The 18,741-nt window shown below is 38.1% G+C and overlaps 1 long non-coding RNA gene across 1 annotated transcript; it reads left to right on the forward strand.

The window, feature by feature from the left end:
- The first annotated feature begins 848 nt into the window (after nt 1-848).
- Nucleotides 849-18,488, forward strand: si:ch211-160d14.9. The gene is made up of 14 exons (XR_662946.5): nt 849-901; nt 2,171-2,202; nt 3,295-3,341; nt 3,741-3,799; nt 4,193-4,282; nt 4,895-4,980; nt 5,572-5,668; nt 7,386-15,537; nt 15,626-15,757; nt 16,022-16,152; nt 16,394-16,652; nt 17,111-17,197; nt 17,553-17,610; nt 17,841-18,488. It is a non-coding gene; the product is annotated as a si:ch211-160d14.9 (long non-coding RNA).
- Nucleotides 18,489-18,741: the final 253 nt, after the last annotated feature.

An 18,741-nucleotide genomic window follows, 5' to 3' on the forward strand; every position in this document is an offset into this window, starting at 1 on the left:
AAATATGAGAATATTAATTCTTTATAGATATCCAGTCCTTTGTAATGGTTGTAATAAGTAACCCAAACAGTATTATATGTCTTTACACTACAAATTAAAAAAATTATCTCTCTGGTAAGGTTTGAACTCGGATCGCTGTCTTCGTAACCGAACATGCTAATCACTTGACCACGATCTCACTATTGAATCCAAGTGTTTGGGATAAAAAATAAGTATTGCACTGTTATCTGCTGCTATTGATGTCTACTTTTTTTTTACCCTACTCTTTCTCTCTTTTTAGATTTCTGATCAAGTTATGTCAGACTTATTAATGTAGTGAATCATCTGATTTTTATTAAGCAGGTGTAATAATCATTAATATTAATTAATATTCAGTAAGGTGCCGCTGTTTAAGGTGAAATGATAGTTACATCATCATTAACCTGCGGGCTGCAAAGCGCGCGCGCGCGCGCACACACACACACACACACACACACACACACACACACACACACACACACACACACACACACACACACACTCACAAACACAGAGAACAATTATTTGAATTTAGACATTTTTATTCACTGTAATACATAAAGATAGCTACATTCAAAATGGAAGATGGTAAACAATGTCTAATGTCAATGTAAACAATTACAATTAATTTACCTGTGTTTTATAAATAAATAAATATATATATATATATATATATATATATATATATATATATATATATATATATTAATTAATATATATAATGCACACTTTTTTATTTAGGCACTAAAAAAGTCACACTTGAAAACGGGTGTGGTCCTCTCCATAAATGGAGAAAATCTTAATTCTGCAGGTTGATTGGCTGTGCCTTGCCTTCTATTGGCCAACGATGATGAGCCGTCTTTAGGTTCCAGAACTTTCTGTGGTGAGTAGGTTGTTTTAGAGTTTTGCTCTTATAATTGCTGTTTAACGTTAAATTAAAACATGTATATTAAAAAAATTGCTGTAGCTTGTAGTGGATGTAAAAATAGCCATTCATGTCCTTAATCCTAGCGGGATTTCAGGTCTGCATGATAATTCAGGCTGAAGCCGTTGTACTAACGGTTAGATCTTAACTTTATGCAGGCTGTATCACGTACAGTCACTTTATACTGTAATAAATTTTAAAATGAAGTCGCGATTACAAGAGGTACGATTCAAGTCGCAAAAGCTGCAATTATTTTGATAAATAACGTTACTGTGGCGAGGGCGGCCCATTAAAACATCCTACTAACTATCGTCAACGTACTTAAGTTAATCAGCAGCCGACCGTTACAGCAGAACCCACGAGCTTGTATTTCACTGATACTGAGATGAAATGAAAGCCGCGAGCTAGAGGTCTGCATTCCCGCGGCCCGCGGCTGTACTGAAGCTGAGAACCGGACGTTGTGTGTGTGTGTGTGTGTGTGTGTGTGTGTGTGTGTGTGTGTGTGTGTGTGTGTGTGTGTGTTAGACATTTGACCTGCTTCTTAAGGTAACGTGTCCTCTCGGCTATTACAGCGAGTCTTGTGGTTAGACACACATGAGCATGTTACCCTGCAGCTGGAGTTTTCTTTACCGCGTTTATCATGAATCAGCTGTGATATCCGCGCATGTAAGACTGTAACCGTGGCCGTTTGTCCGTTTCACCGTCACTCCGATGAATAACTCGAGCCGCGGTAACCGCAGTCGAGAATAATCCAGCCTTTTCTGTTGCGTGTGGGAACACAATGACCGATTATAGGTGTTTAAGAACTTGTTCGACAGCGCAAAAAAAGCAAGCGAGATTATATTTACATCACTTTATTTGTTGTAAATGCTCTTGTCCTGTGCATGTAGTTTAGCTTTGTTTGAAACATTCAAGAACAGTGTTTTCTTTCAGCAGGTAAAATAAACGAACAAATGATATGTAAATGTGTAAATTATACATTTTATTGCAAGATTTCTTGTGCTGTGAAGTAAAATCTAAAATTGGTTATGGAAAGCATTGTCAGTGCACTGTGAATGTCCTGAAATCAATATAAAAATGTAACACAATCTAAATGCAATGGTTTTATACAAGTTTACTTAATATTGCAGATAGAATTTATGTAATTGACATTTAAATACAATAGTCATTTCCCTAGTACAAATGTGCTTTTTATGCGACATGATTGTTTCTACTTTTATCTTTTAGAACTGTTTCACCAGCTATCCATCCTGTGTCAGGTAATGATTTAATATATTGACAGGGTAAAAATAAACATGCTTTACTTACAAAAATTCTGGATTTTTGCAGCAGTTAAACTCACTTTTTGGATTGTAATCAGTTTTTAAGATAACATTAATTGCATACATTTATCAGACCACTACTATAACATGACTAAGGGGGGAAATTAAGTGACCAAACATTCTGTTTCTCCAGATTTGTTAGTTATGGCCTTGATTTAAAGGGATGGTTCACTCAAAACTGAAAGTTCTGTCATTTACTCACCCTTTGTGTTTCTTCTGTTGAGCAAAAAATATGCTTTCAAGAAAGCTGGAAACCTGTAACCATTTACTTCCATAGTTTTTATTTTTCCTATGTACTATGGAAGTCTAGTGTTGCATCAATTTAGCTTTTTTTTCCTCCAAAATATCTTTAGTATTCAACAGAATTAAGTTAGTCATAAAGGTTTGTAACCACTTCAGTGTTAGTAAAATGCATAAAAGTAAGTCAGTTGTTTATTTTGGGGGGAATTGTCCCTTAAATTATTCTTTTATAACTTTGGTCCTATTCAACTTCATTCTATTACATTGTTTGGTTACTACTTTTCAAATAAATGTTTTTTTTTTCCAAGGAAAGTACAGTTGGTCTGAGTAACACCCAGGTTTTTTTGGGTGTGTCTGAAAAGTGTTATTCCATGGGATATTGATTTCTTAAACTAAAAAAAAAAAAAACATTTGTATTGTGTAAAATCTAATACAAACATGTCTTGAAATTAAAAAAAAAAAAAAAAAAAGAATTGATTTACTGAAATGCATAACTACAGGTCTAAATTGTAAACCCAGAGAAACAGTTAAGGGGTCTGTTTTTCCTCCTGGGAAATAATGGTCTGTTTTTCCCCTACATCACTTTTCCAAGCATCTTTTGCAAATTGCTCTGATAGTATGTTTGTCGCAAATTGACTCCTTTAAAAAATACATACATGCTTTTGATATATCCAATTTATTTTATTTACAGATTAACTATGTTATTGATAAGTGATGTTTAACATGGAGAGAAGGTAATGCATAGTTGACATTAATTTTCATTAAAGTTATTTTTTGTCCCTTTTTCAGAGAGACTCACCAGATATTCGAGATTCTTCACTGCACTTTGCATCTTGGTGAGTGTTGGATAACATTTTTATTTCAAAAATTGACAACAATAGTTGTTGCTTTGACCTAATTTGTTCTATTTTCTTTGTTTTTCAGGTTTCTTGTGAAAAATAAAACAACTACTTCTGTTGTTTTATTTTTCAGTGTTCTCCATTCTTACAGGGGATTACGTTTCTTTTGTTTTAATAAACTTAGCATTTTGTAATTTATTTATATATATTTATATATATATATATATATATATATATACATATATATATATTTTTTTTTTACGTTTTTATAAAGACTTCAGTTCTGTATTTTTTTTCATAATTGTTGTTTTTGTTGTTATAAAAAAAAAAAAAAAAAACTTTATAAATTACACACTGTACTGTCTTCTATAGTTGCTAACCTCTGTTTTCTTCCAGATACTACAAGTTTCATCTTCTCAGGTTCTGCCGTGCTTTGCGTCAGGGGAAGTTTTAAAGTATGTGCCAAAGAGAAAAATATTGGTTTGCTTTCTTTATGTCTCCTAATGTGGCAGAAGTCACCTCATATCCTAAAAAGTACTATGCATAACTATAGACCTAATTTTAATCCCAGAGAAACAGTTATGGGGTCTGTTTTTCCTTGTGCAAAATAATGCTCTGTTTTCTCCCTAATTAACTTTTCCGAGCATCTTTTGCAAATGACTTTGATACTATATTTGTCGCAAATTGCCCTCTTTAAAAAACAGATAAATGCTTTTAATAAATCCCTAACTATTTATTTTATATACAGATTAAGTATATTATTGACAAGCAATGTTTAACATGGAAAGATGGTACTGCATAGTTGACATTAATTTTCATTAATGTTGTTATTTTTGTCCCTTTTTCAGAGAGACTTATCAGATATTCCAGATTCTTCAGATACTACTGGTTTCATCTTCTCAGGATCTGCAGTGCTTACATCGGGGGGAAGTTTTAAAGTATGTGCCAAAGAAAAGAAAAAAAAGTAGTTGCTTTTTAAATGTCTCATATTATGCCAAAAGTCACCTCATATCCTAAAAAGTACTTTAATGTAACACCATTTCTGTACATTTAATTAAGTTTATTTTCAACACATGTAAAGAATTTCAGTTTGGTGTGTCTGAAAACTGTTATTCCACATAATATTGGTTTCTTAAATAAAAAAATAATAATTATTATCGTGTAAATATAAGTACTGACATGTCTGGAAATACAAAAAAAGTGTACAAGTACTTTACAGTGAAACAAGAATTTGTTTACTAAAATGCATAACTATAGGCCTAATTGTAATCCCAGAGAAAGACTTAAGGGGTCTGTTTTTCCTCCTGTGAAATAATGGTCTGTTTTCCCCCAACATCACTTTTCCGAGCACCTTTTGCAAATGACTCTGATAGTATATTTGTTGCAAATTGGCCTTTTAAAAAATACATAAATGCTTTTGATGTATCCCTAACTAATTATTGTATATACAGATTAAGTATGTTATTGATAAGTGATGTTTAACATGGAAAGAAGGTACTGCATAGTTGACATTAAATTTTCATTAATGTTATTTTTTGTCCCTTTTTCAGAGACACTCGTCAGATATTCCAGATTCTTCAGATACTACTGGTTTCATCTCAGGTTCTGCAGTGCTTACATCGGGGGAAGTTGTAAAGTATGTGCCAAAGAAAAAAAATGTAGTTTGCTTTCTAAATATCTCATATTATGGCAAAAGTCACCTCATATCATAAAAAAGTAGTTTGATGTAACACCATTTCTGTACATTTAAATACATTTATTTTCAACATGTGAAGAATTTTAGTTTGGTGTGTCTGAAAAGTGTTATTCCACGGAATGTTGATTCCTTAAGTTAAAAAAAAAATTAAAAATCTGTTATTGTGTAAAAATAAGTACTGACATGTCTGGAAATACAAAAAAAAATTGTAAAAGTACTTTAGAGTGAAACAAGAATTGGTTTACTGAAATGCAAAACTACAGGCCTAATTGTAAACTCAGATAAACAGTTAAGGGGTCTGTTTTTCCTCCTGCGAATTAATGGTCTATCTTAAATCACTTTTCCAAGCAAAAGCAAATTACATTTGCTTCCTCCCTTTTTTTTGCTGATCTGAAAAATGGTCCAATCCGTGACTGAAAAATTGAAGTGTGATCTGAATTGTGAGATTTGTGACCCATTGCACCACTAACGTTTATATGTGTATTTGTTTCTTTTAGACTTGTGTTTTATTTGTAACTTTTTTTGTTAAAGGATGCCACGAAAAGGGAAGAGATCTCAGGCTCAGAAATTGCGATGGAGAAAGGTAGACCTTCAAGATGTTGAGACCACCCTTTCCAGCCATAAAGAGGTACTACTAAAATTTGCCAGTATGTCTCTGTAATTTGTCGAGTTAAAGCAGTCACCTATAAATTTATTGATAAAAATAATAGTTTAAAAAATTTTTTTTTTTTATAAATGGGATCAGGAAAATTAAAAAACTGCAGTTATTACACGGTTAATTATTTTCTCATCATAATGCCTTAAAGGGATAGTTCACCCAAAAATTTAAATTCTGATATATACTCACCCTTGGCCTGTGCCAAAGCAGTTTGACATTTTGTTCTTTTAAACACAAAATAAGTCATTTTTAAGAGTGGAAATTACTTGGTTTTGTCTTCAGGGCCGGCCCATGGCATTGTCAGGATTGTTTTCCTTTAGGATTTTTTTCCAGCTGTGGTGGCAGGCCTTTTTTTACACCGATCTACTAACTACCTGTGGCGTTATTTCAATGAGAAATGTCTATTAGAAGTTGAGATCGCATTTATGTAATAGCCTATGAGCATGCAAATCTCTTTGCTTGTGGGCTGAATTCTTCTGCTCATGCACAAAACTTCTTACACACCCCCTCAAATATAAGCCGCTTCAAGAGTGCGCAGATCTTCTTGTGCAATGATTCGGGTGTGTGTTTAAACAGACAAATACACTTAAAAATGTGTTAACATGTCTGTCCTGCATTATGTATTTTAAACGCAACAAATTTTCTCTTAAATAAGCACGAACAATTACTAAAATAATCAAATATTTTCATTATAGATCTGTACATTCTTAAAGTTACACCTCTGTTATCAAAGAAAACGCAATGAGAGATTCCTCTGCTGCTCTTCACTAAATAACTATAGTAACTTTAAACAATATGCAAATACAATCAAAAGTGAAGTAGATTTTTTTAGCTTTATTTTATGTATAGGCCATTGATTTTAATAGGCTAAACTTTTTATTTTATTGTCAGTATTTTCTAATGTTTGCTATGTATTCTATCATTTGAAGCTATTTGGTGTCCTGTATTTTGCCTTGGGCGCCAAATTGGTTAGGGACAGGCCTGTTTGTTTTCCATGGTATTTGTTTTTACTAATGATGTCGGTGGTTACAAGGTTTTTCTTTTTTAAGAATAATGTATTTTGTGTGCTACTGAACAAAATGACTTCAAGAAGTCAAGGGGGAGAAAGTACTTGCAGAATTTACACATTTGGGCAAACTATTTCTTTAAATTTCTCTTAACAACAATAGTCAAGTGTTTGGTTTAGGTAAATTTAGTCAAGATCATTAACTTGAATAATGACTTATTTACAATGTCTGTCTGATTTTACACCAGTAAATGTCACAAGATAAACCTGCGGTCGAATGTTATTTGAGAAGTAATTATGCCTAAATGACAATAGACTACATATAAGATATAACAATATTATAACAAGGACAACATGTTTGTGCACTTTCTAAAGACATTAGTTCAGTTTTTGAATTAAGGGTAGGAAATGAATGCTTTACTCTTCGATTATTAAAATAATCATTAGTTGCAGCCGTAGTTATTATATTCATTTATGTTTCTGCCTTTGCCACCATCTGTAAACGTATTATGAAAAATATGTTGCTGAGGACAACTAAATACAAAAACACATTTTGTATTCTTGTTTTGTTAAAATTACTCCATATTGTGCTAAGGGTTCAACAATGTTCTAGCCACTTTAACATCAATTGTATAAAAGCCATTTTGAATAGCAATCTAATATAGTAAATTATTTTTACAGGTTGAACAGGCTAGTACCAGTGCTGCTGTTGCCCCACTTTCTGTAAGCCAGTATGCAGAAAGTGATGATAATGCACCCAAGTTTGTGTCAGTGCAGGCATCTCATTGCCAGGGTGATGTTCGGTATGATGAGTTCTCAAGAAATCACCAGTGTGCCTGTATATCACTGACATTTTTGGCCAGTCACAGTGCAGGGCTTCAGTTCAAGATGTCCGATCTTGATAGAGTTTTAGAAGAGGGGGATGCTTTGTATGTCAGCGTTAAAATGCAGCTTATCAGTGAAAGAAGATTCCTTAATGACCATCTGTCCATGGAGGAAATACCTTCTGAACTTACAACATTTAACCGAACATACAATGTTCACAAGTCTGAAGTCAAACTTGGATTACTCAAAGCCAAAGGTGCCCCTGATATGGAAGATTGGTTTTTGCCTCTTGCTGAAAGATTGCAGTGTCTCGCAGCAGATGTCACATTTGCACTTTTAATCGTTTCTCCAGAATGCATTGCATTGTTTAGAGATGGATCAGGCAGATATGGATTCTTTGATCCACATTCAAGGACTGCAGAAGGCTTGCCTGATAAGACCGGATGTGGAACTGCTGTCATGTTAACTTTTACTCATCTAAGTGACATGACCGATAAACTTCTTGAGCTCTTTCAGGATCGCCGTGATGGAGCAAGCTATGAATTCATGCCTGTTTCTTTTGAAACTGAGCAGTGGGCTGGCCAGCAGCCATTACTCTCAGCTTGTGCTCAGTTTTCACAAGTAATCTCAGTTCTACCAGAACCAGAAGAAAATGTTGCTGTACAAAATAGCGGTGCCCGAGAAAACCAAGCCCTGATAGCAAAAAAAAACAAGTCCAGGAGAAGAAGAGAAATGCGAAAGACAATTGCCAATTTAAATTGCAGAGAATCCAAGGACACAACTGCATCTTACATGATGAGAAAACACAAACAAAGAGATGATGAGAGGTACCGGTATGCTGCCTGTTTGCAGTATCGGGCAGCTAAGAAAGAGGCTGTTTGGGTGAAGTACCAAAATGCTCACTTTAGAAACAAAAAGAAAGACTACAGTAATATGCGATACAAAGATGATATTGTTCAGTCAAAGAAGAAAGAATTTATGGCTAGGAGGTACACCACAGATCCAGTTGTACAGTCAAAGAAGAAAGAATACATGGCTAGGAGGTACACCAAAGATCCAGTTGTACAGTCAAAGAAGAAAGAATACATGGCTAGGAGGTACACCAAAGATCTAGTTGTACAGTCAAAGAAGAAAGAATACATGGCTAGGAGGTACACCACAAATCCAGTTGTACAGTCAAAGAAGAAAGAATACATGGCTAGGAGGTACACCACAGATCCAATTGTACAGTCAAAGAAGAAAGAATACATGGCTAGGAGGTACACCACAGATCCAATTGTACAGTCAAAGAAGAAGCAATACATGGCTAGGAGGTACACAATAGATCCAGTTGCACCGTTAAAGAGGAAAGAATACATGGCTAGGAGGTACAGATCCGATACCATCTTCCAGGCAAAAAAAAAAGCACACATGGTCAGGAGGTACTGTACCGATACTGCTTTCCAGAAAAAAATGAAGGAATACATGGTGAGGAGATATGCGGATAATTCTGAGTTTAGAGAACATCACATTCTTCAATGTACCCTCCGTAAGAAACAAAAGTTTGATACTACATCACGTATTCTTCATCAGATGCAATGTGCACTGACGATTAAAAGGAAATACAAGATGTGCATCCGCCCCAGCCTGGAAACAGTCCAGCCATTGGTCAGCAAACTGATGGAAAGTGCAATTCATGCATTCCGGTGTAAGATTCAGCAAGGCCCTACATACGTCTGCACCGTTTGTCACAGAGTCCTCTTTCTGGACCAGGTCAAGGCTTGTGATCGATCAAATTATGAAAAAGATGTTCAACTTTCCTCATTCTGCCTGACCAGAAAGTATGTGCATACTTGTGACAGTGCCTGCTCAGATGATTGCACCGTTCCAGAAGAGAGAAGACGGGAATGGATCTGCCACACTTGTGACAGCCATCTGAAACGAGGGAGCATGCCTTCAATTGCAGCAGTAAATAAGCTTGAACTGCCACCTATCCCTGCAGAATTGGCTGAGTTAAATGTGCTGGAACGTCAGCTTATCGCAAAAATTTTACCTTTTGCAAAAATAGTTGCACTGCCCAAAGGACAACAGAGAGCAGTTCACGGTGCTGTTGTGTGTGTGCCTTCAGAGGTGGAGAACACTGTCAACTCTCTGCCAAGACCAAGAAGTGAGTCCCAGCTCCTACAGGTCAAATTGAAGAGACATGTCAGTTTTAAGGGATACCAGCATTTCCATACTGTAAATATGCACAGTGTGATTGCAGCTTTATCCAAGCTGAAGGAAGTGCATTCTGAGTACAAGGATATCTCCATACAAGAGCCTGAGGTATCTGAAGATCAGTTTGACGAAGACATTGATGCAGCAGAGGATAACCAAGAAGTTGGCACTGCTGAGCACGAGGAGCAACATGTCAGTGTGGAGGAAAAGGATGAACTTCGCCCCGGTCTTACATTGGACACGTGCATGCAGCCACCAGACATTGCACATGACATCTTGTCGTACGGTGAAGGGATCTTTAGTATCGCACCTGCACAAGGAAAGAAGCCTGTTGGATTTTTTAAAATCCCAAAACTGGAAGCCATGGCATTCCCTGTCCAGTTCCCCACTGGAGAGAACACAATCGACGAGGCAAGGCAGACATCGGTTTCTCCTAGCATGTACTTCAACGTCAGATTGTTTTGTGTTGATGCCCGATTTGCAAGGGATCAAACCTACCTTTTCTTTGCACAATTTGTGACAGAAACGCAACTGGCAAGAAACAGCATGTCCATTCAACTTCGAAAAGGTAAACCCATTACCAAAGATGGCAGAAGAATCTCCAATAGGATGCTTCAGGATTCAGATGAGGTTGAGAGACTTGTTCACAACAGGGATGCCACACGATTCATGCAGCCCCTGAGAGGCTCTCCAGCCTATTGGGAGAAGACGTTGCGAGATCTCCAGGCCATGATTCGACAGCTGGGGACACCTACTTTCTTTTGTACATTCAGTGCAGCAGAAATGCGATGGCCTGAGATTGTGACTGTAATCAAAGCTCAACAAGGCGAAGAAATTGACTTTTCACAGCTTGACTGGGCGACGAAATGTGAAATCCTTAGGAGTAATCCTGTCACTGTCATGCGCATGTTTGAGAAGCGTGTTGATGCATTAATGGCTCACCTGCTTTTGTCACCTGCACAACCCATTGGTGAAGTGGAGGATTTCTTCTATAGAGTGGAGTTTCAGGCGAGAGGAAGCCCACATATTCATCTGCTTGCTTGGGTAAAGGATGCCCCAGATCCAGAGGAAGATAATGATGAGACAATTTGTGACTTCATCGACCGTTACGTATCGTGCAAGCTTCCAGATCCCAATGTTGATCCTGAGCTTCATAAGATTGTGACAGAGGTTCAGCTTCATAGCAAAAACCACTCAAAGTCATGCAAGAAAGGCAAGGTGGTGTGTAGATTTGGATTTCCAAAACTACCAATGCCTAAGACCATGATCACTCATCCAATGCCAGAGCGTCCTGATGAGGGGGATGATGAACCTACTGACTCGGCAGCCAAGAAGAAAGCAAGGCGAGATGCGGCTAAAAAAGCAATGAATGAAGCCAAATCAAAACTCAAGCCTTTGTGGGATTTGCTGAATGATCCCAAATCTTCCCTCGACAATTTGTCAGACCTTTTAACCAAGTGCAATTTGTCCATGGACGATTACCTGAACTACGCTGAAGGACTCACCACTGGCAGTGCAGTTCTTTTGAAGCGTGATCCAAAGGAGACTTGGGTGAATGGCTACAATCCTGATTTGCTCAGGGCGTGGAATGCGAACATGGATATTCAGTACATCCTAGACGCTTACAGCTGCATCATGTATATGCTGTCCTACGTTTCAAAGCCAGAGCATGAAATGAGTGGCTTTCTTAAGAACGTGATCCAGAGTGTTCGTGAAGCCAACGTTAATGAAGAGGACGAAATGAAGCACATAATGCAAGCCTATGCCAAGCACCGGCAAGTAAGCGCTCAGGAGTCCGTTGCGCGAACATGCAGCTTGCCATTGAAGAAGTGTTCACGAAGTGTTGTGTTTGTTCCGACGGATGACGATGCCCTCAAGATGAGTCTGCCCATAAGTGTGTTGCTGAACAAAAATCCTGAATCGGAGGACGTCTGGATGTCAGGTTTAATAGAAAAATACAGAGCAAGACCTCTAACGTTGGAGTTTGAAAAAATGTGTCTTGCGGACTTTGCATCCAATTACCGTGTTGTGTACGGTCAGCAAATTAAAGGAAAAAATGTCCTCCGACTGCTTCATGATATGGGATTTATTCAAAAGAGGACTGTTGGCAAGCCTGCAGTTATCCGATATGCTCGCTTTTCAGAGGAGAAGCAACCGGAAAAATTTTATGGAAGAATGGTGAAACTTTACGTTCCCCATCGCCACAATGAAGAGCTGAAACCTGAGGATTTTCCCACATATCAGCTATTTTATAAAAGCGGATTTGTGGAACTTCCTGGACATCCTGGTCTCCGGTTCCCTGTCTGCGGCATAGTAAAGGCATACCAGCAGAGATATGAAAAGCACGGCAAAGTTGTAGATAAAGCATTTGAACAACTTCAGCAGGAAGGACCATCTGAGAGTGCTTGGACAGCTTTTGCACCAGAAGTTGAAGTGGATCGCCTGGAATGCATAGCTGAACAAGAAGACGTCGGTCCAGAGGAAGACGACGAACAGGATGAGGTCCCTGAATTCCAGCCTCGTAATGAAGATGGCGATGGAGTTGCACCGCGCATAGAGGCGCCACAGATGAGTGTCGAGTTTGTCAGGAAGCTCTTTCGGAGTTTAAACAAGACACAGGCAGCCATATTTTACACCATTCGGCAGTGGTGTCAAAATCGTGTGTGGGGACTGAATCCAGAACAGTTTTTTTACTTCGTGTCAGGTGGTGCTGGATGTGGAAAGTCGCACGTAATCAAGTGCGTATACACTGAAGCAACGAAGATTCTACGACAACTTCCTCAGCTCCGGGAGGATGGGGATCTCTCCATTCCTACAGTGATTTTAAGTGCATTCACTGGAACAGCAGCGTTCAACATTTCTGGAAAAACTCTGCATTCCATTCTAAAGCTGCCAAGGAACTTGAAGCCACCCTATCAAGGACTTGGGAACTCTCTTGATGATGTACGAGCAGGATTACGTCACGTGGAAATCTTGATTATTGACGAAATCTCTATGATTTCAAAAGACTTTTTTGCATACATCAACTGGAGGTTTCAACAGATCAGAGGCAGCAAGAAACCCTTTGGGGGCATTTCTGTCATTGTGGTGGGAGACTTTTATCAATTACCGCCCCCGGGAAAAGCCAAGCCACTCTGCGTTTACGAAGAGGATGTGCTGGACTTTTGGAAGGACCACTTCCAAATCATAACCCTCACGGAGATCATGCGGCAGAAAGAGGACCTTGCATTTGCCCAGCTTTTAAACCGATTGAGAGTGAAACGGAAATCTGATCCTCTTAAAGAAGAAGATAGATCTTTGTTATTGCAGGCTGTGAGGAATCCCCAAGACTGCCCACGTGATGCATTGCACATATTTGCAACCAACAAGGAAGTCCACAGTCACAATAGTGAGACGGTAAACGCTCTTCATGCTGACATCATAACCATTCATGCTGAAGATTACCGGAAAGACCCAAGAACAGGTGGGATGAAAAGACAGACTAAACCTGTCATGGGTAATAAAGACGACCTGCTTGACACCATACAAGTTGCAGTGGGAGTCCGCATAATGATGATAAGAAATCTGGATGTCGAAGATGGACTCGTCAATGGATGCTTTGGAAACATTAGAAACATTGTGACTAAAACAAGAGATGGAATTGCATTTGTGCACATGCTTGGCATTCAGCCCGACAATCCAAATGCTGGCCAGAAATACAGACGACGACTGCAAGGTGAACAGGACACTTTAGTCTACATCGAAAGATCAGAGGAACCTGTAAAGAAAAGAGCAGTCCGTCGACAATTTCCAATCAAGTTGGCCTACGCATGCACCGCTCATAAAGTTCAAGGCATGACCATGCAATCGGCTGTAGTGTCACTAAAGAGGATTTTTGAGCCAGGAATGGCCTATGTTGCCCTTAGCCGAACAACCTCACTTGGTGGGTTGTACATCAGAGACTTTGATGAAAAAAAGATCTATGCTGATCCGGAAATCACAACCTCGTTGGAGAGGATGAAAATGGCAACGCTGGAAGGCATCATGCCACTTTTTGACTGGAAGAAAAGCAACACCAGTCTGGTAGAAAAACTTATTGTTGTGCATCATAACACAGAGGGACTCCAATCACATGTAGAAGACATCAAACACCATCATGAGCTGCTTCTATGTGATATCTTTTGTGTTACGGAAACGCACCTCTCCGGATCATGCATCTCATCACATGTCCAGTTGGAAGGCTTTAAGATGTTTGCAAGAAATAGACATGCGTCTTACTCAACCCTTCCAGAAATGGCAAAGAAGGACTGTGGTGGAGTTGCAATTTATTGCAAAGAGGACATTCAGGCGGAACCTCGACACTTTATACACCACGTCACCGACCTGGAGTTTGTCGTCATCAAAGTTGATGCACCAGTGACTGCAACAATTGCTGCGGTGTACAGGCCACCAGACTATAGTCTGGAAAAATTTTTGCCAAACATCAGGGGCCTTCTTGATTATTTGGAAATGATGAAGGAGAATCCCATAATTGTCTGTGGAGACTTCAACGAAGACCACCTCTCGTCTGGAAGAAAGCCCATTCTGGAGTTGTTCCAATCCCAACAATACCAACAGCTCATCACCATGGCAACCACAGAGAAACAAACACTGTTGGATCATATTTATGTTTCTCATCCAGACTTGTGCATGCAGTCAGGTGTTTTACACACCTACTATAGCTATCACAATCCAGTGTATTGTGTTTTGCCTAAATAATTCAGCCAACAATCCAAATGCTGGCCAGAAATACATGCGCAACTGCAAGGTGAAGAGGACACTTAACTCTACATCGAAAGAGCAGAGGAAACTCTAAAGAAAGGAGCAGTTCGTCATCAATTTCAAATCAAGATGGCTAACACATGCACAAAGTTCAATGCATGGCCATGCAATCGGCTGTATTATCACTCAAGAAGATTATTGCCGTATTTGCAACCAACAAGGAAGTCCAGAGTCACAATGCTGAGATGGTAAACGCTCTTCATGCTGACATCATAACCAATAATGCTGAAGATTACCGAAAAAACCCAAGAACAGGAGGGATGAAAAAGCAAACTAACCCTGTCATGGGTAATAAAGACAACCTGCTTGGCACCATACAAGTTGCATTGATTGGGAGTCTGCATAATGCTGAACAAAAATGTGGATGTCAAAGATGGACTTGTCAATGGATGCTTTGGAAACATTGTGACTAAAACAAGAGACTGAATTGCATCTGTGCACATGCTTGGAAATCAGCCGACAATCCAAATGCTGGCCAGAAAAACATACGACAACGACTGCAAGGTGAAGAGGACACTTTACATCGAAAGATCAGAGGAAACTCTAAAGAAAAGAGCAGTCCGTCGACAATTTCCAATAAAGATGGCTTGCGCATGCACAAAGTTCAAAGCATAATAATGCAATCGACTGAATTAATTGGAAATGATGGAGAATCCCATAATTGTCTGTGGAGACTTCAACAAAGACCACCTCTCGTCTGGAAGAAAGCCCATTCTGGAGTTGTTCCAATCCCTACTATACCTACTGCTCATCACTATGGCAACCACAGAGAAATGAACACTGGCCTACGTTGTTGACTTAAACTGAACTGGGACACGGAAGACATGTAGATGCGTCATAAACAGCATCCTGTATTCTACCTGGTGATCTGGATTTATGGTCGCATGAAGGCGGTGTGTCGTACCTGAGGTGGTTGCTGTGTGAAGAGAGTAATGTCAGCAGCAGTAAGGGACATCAGGAGGACATTGTGGCATCTTCAAAGTGTACACGGCAGTGACAGCAGCAACAGTTGGTGAGTACTACTGTGGCTTTTTAAATGTTCCATTATTTTATGTTTTTCCTTTGTATTTGACATTTTGTACTGAATGTATGACTTGCAGTGGCGATGCTGGTTCAAGCCTCAACTCAGTCAGTTGGTGTTTTTGTGTGGAGTTTGCATGTTCTCCCTGCGTTCGTGTGGGTTTCCTCCGGTTGCTTCAACTTCCCCCACAGTCCAAAGACACGCGGAACAGGTGAATTGGTATCGGTTAAATTGGCCTGTGTGTGTGTGTGTGTGTGTGAGAATAAGTATGTCCAGATGTTTCCCAGAGATGGGTTGCGGCTGGAAGGTCGTCCGCTGTATAAAAATGGGCTGGATAAGTTGGTGGTTTATTCTTCTGTGGCGACCCCGGATTAATAAAGAGACTAAGCCGACAATAAAATGCATGAATGAATAATTTTATGTTTTTCCTTTTGTATTTGTGTTTGACATTTTGTACTGAATGTATGACTTGCAGTGGCAACGCTGGTTCGAGCCTCGGCTGGGTCAGTTGGTGTTTCTATGTGGAGTTTGCATGTTCTCCCTGCGTTCGAGTGGGTTTCCTCCGGTTGCTTCGACGTCCCCCACAGTCTGAAGACACGAGAACAGGTGAATTGGTATAGGTTAAATTGGCCTTTGTGTGTGTGTGTGTGTGTGTGTGTGTGTGTGAGTAAATATGTATGTCCAGATATTTCCCAGAGATGGGTTGCAGCTGGAAGGGCATCCGCTGCATAAAAACGTGCTGGATAAGTTGGCGGTTCATTCCGTAGTCGTAGCTCCAGATTAATAAAGCCGAAAAGAAAATGAATGAATGTATGACTTTTTCTGTTATATTATTAATTTGTTACAGGCACAGCTTTAACACAACAGCAGCCTTTTCAAAGTGGACAGAATTCTTTGAGATTCAATCTAAAGCTAAGTATTTTGTTTCAGTTGTTTGTAGTGCCTTATAATATAGTCACATTTTCAGCATAATGTTAAATCTTAGTCTCATTCAAGTGTTTTTTTTTTTTTATGTTTTTACTACCAGAAGACCCAAGAAGATGTTGACTGAGAAAACAAATGTCCTGCAGTATTGTTGAGGAAGACATCTACCTAACTATATATTGGTGAGCATGCTGTTAGGATCCCGTCATTTAATTGTAGTGTGTGTGTGTGTGTGTGTGTGTGTGTGTGTGTGTGTGTGTGTGCGTGTACTAATATGCATTTAAATTCTAAAACAAATGAGTTGTCATGTTACAAAAGATTCTATTTTAAATATTCTTTAAGCTTTCTCCAAAAAGAAATGTAAAAAATATATATTTCCACAAATTAAGCTGCATAAACTAAGGCATTATTAACAAGGTTATACACTAACCATTTAAATTAGAATTTACTGGAGTTGCTTGCTTCTTGAACTTAAAATACTTGAAAAATAAAATAAATAAAAAGCTTTTAAAATCTTAAAAGTTATGGAAAAAAGCTTTCTTTGTAGTTTTTTGCATCCCTATTATTGTTAATGGCTGTTCTAACTAGTGCTTGTGTATATAGTGTTCTTATTATTGATTCATCAATCTCATGGTTGTAGGAGAAGACCAGGTGTATGCGCACTACGGCATTGCAGAATGATGGACCAGAGGAAGAACATCTCTACTACGGAGGTATTCTGAAACAAGTGAGTTGTGCCGTTACAAAAGCTTCTATTTTAAATAGTGTTTAAGCTTTCTCTAAAAGGAAACTTTTACAAAATATTTCCAAAAATTAAGCTGCATAAACTAAGAGGCATTATTAAGGTGTTTATTCACCTAAAAATTTAAATTACTGATATTCTACTCGTTTCAAATATGTCTGAGTTGCTTGCTTCTTGAACTCAAAATGCTTGAGAATGCAAAAAAAATCTTTAATGTTGTGGAAAAACAGCATTGACTTTGTGTAATTTTTGCATCTACTATGAATGTTAATGGCTGTTTTTTAATGGTGCTTGTGTATATAGTGTTCCTAGTATTGATTTATTAATCTTATGGTTACAGGAGAAGACCAGGGCGTTTGGCATTGCACACCACGGCATTGCAGGATGACGGACCAGAGGTATACTTTATTAGTACTTCTAGGAGAGTCTTGTGGTTCAGTGCATCTTGTCATAACTTGTGCTTTGTCTTTAAGAAGTCTTTAAGAAGTATGGACTTTGTAAAACCTTAGATTTTAAAGTAAACCATGATTCTCATTTTCTCTTTGTTCCTGAAGTATCCAAACAATCAAAATATATATATTTTTTTACTAATAATTTTGTCACATCTGTTTTGCCTCCTCTTCCTCAGGATATACAGTCTGTGCATGCCAGATCCAGAGGCCAGATGGTGGAAGGCGGTTTCCTGCAACATTTAGATAATTTACATAGTTTAAAAATGTTATTAGCTTATACATTTAAAAAATGTTGTTATGTTACGTGCCACGCCCAAGGAAGATGGGTACTCCCTTGCTGAGTCTGGTCTTTCCAAGGTTTCTCTCCAAACTTTTTGGAGTTTTTTTCCTTGCCACAGTCGCCAATGGCTTGCTCACAGGGGGTGTTGTGCCAAGTCCTGTCTTCCCCTCGGGTCCTTTATCTTCAAACTTAGATTCCATTTAATAAGATATATAGTAATTTAACCATAAAAATGTTAATAAAAAGGAGCTTAAAAGTAATTTAAAACAAGTAAAAATAGGCTTAAGAGTACAAATAAAGCTTAGTCAATCATATCATCACAATTTAGGATATTTGTATGCAGTTTAGGTTTGAATATGTTTGCTTGTAATAAATACTAATGAGTAAAATATTTGCACCATAAACTATTAAGTGTTATAAATCAATAGTTTAACTTTTTTTTTTCTCAGATTAGAGCTGCAAATTATTTGCAGAAAGGGACAGTAGGTCAGGTAAAAATTGATTATCACATATGGCCAAAGTACATTTTTACTTTTAACAACGTAAAAAAAAGAATAAAACCCATTAGCATTTAGATGTTTCTTAGGGCACATTAATATATTAATTAATTAATAATAACAATAATAAAACAATTTTATGTTTATAGCTGGCATGGTCTTTATTAAATAAACATTCCCAGCACCAATTTATAGCAAATAATCATGTCATTTTATTATTATTAATTAAACCATGTTTAGCAGGGTGATTGAACTGCAGAATTATTTATAAATTTAACTCTGCCACTGTACACAGTTTGT

The sequence above is a fragment of the Danio rerio genome, chromosome 1 (assembly GCF_049306965.1).
Source record: "Danio rerio strain Tuebingen ecotype United States chromosome 1, GRCz12tu, whole genome shotgun sequence".
Classification (NCBI taxonomy): domain Eukaryota; kingdom Metazoa; phylum Chordata; class Actinopteri; order Cypriniformes; family Danionidae; genus Danio; species Danio rerio.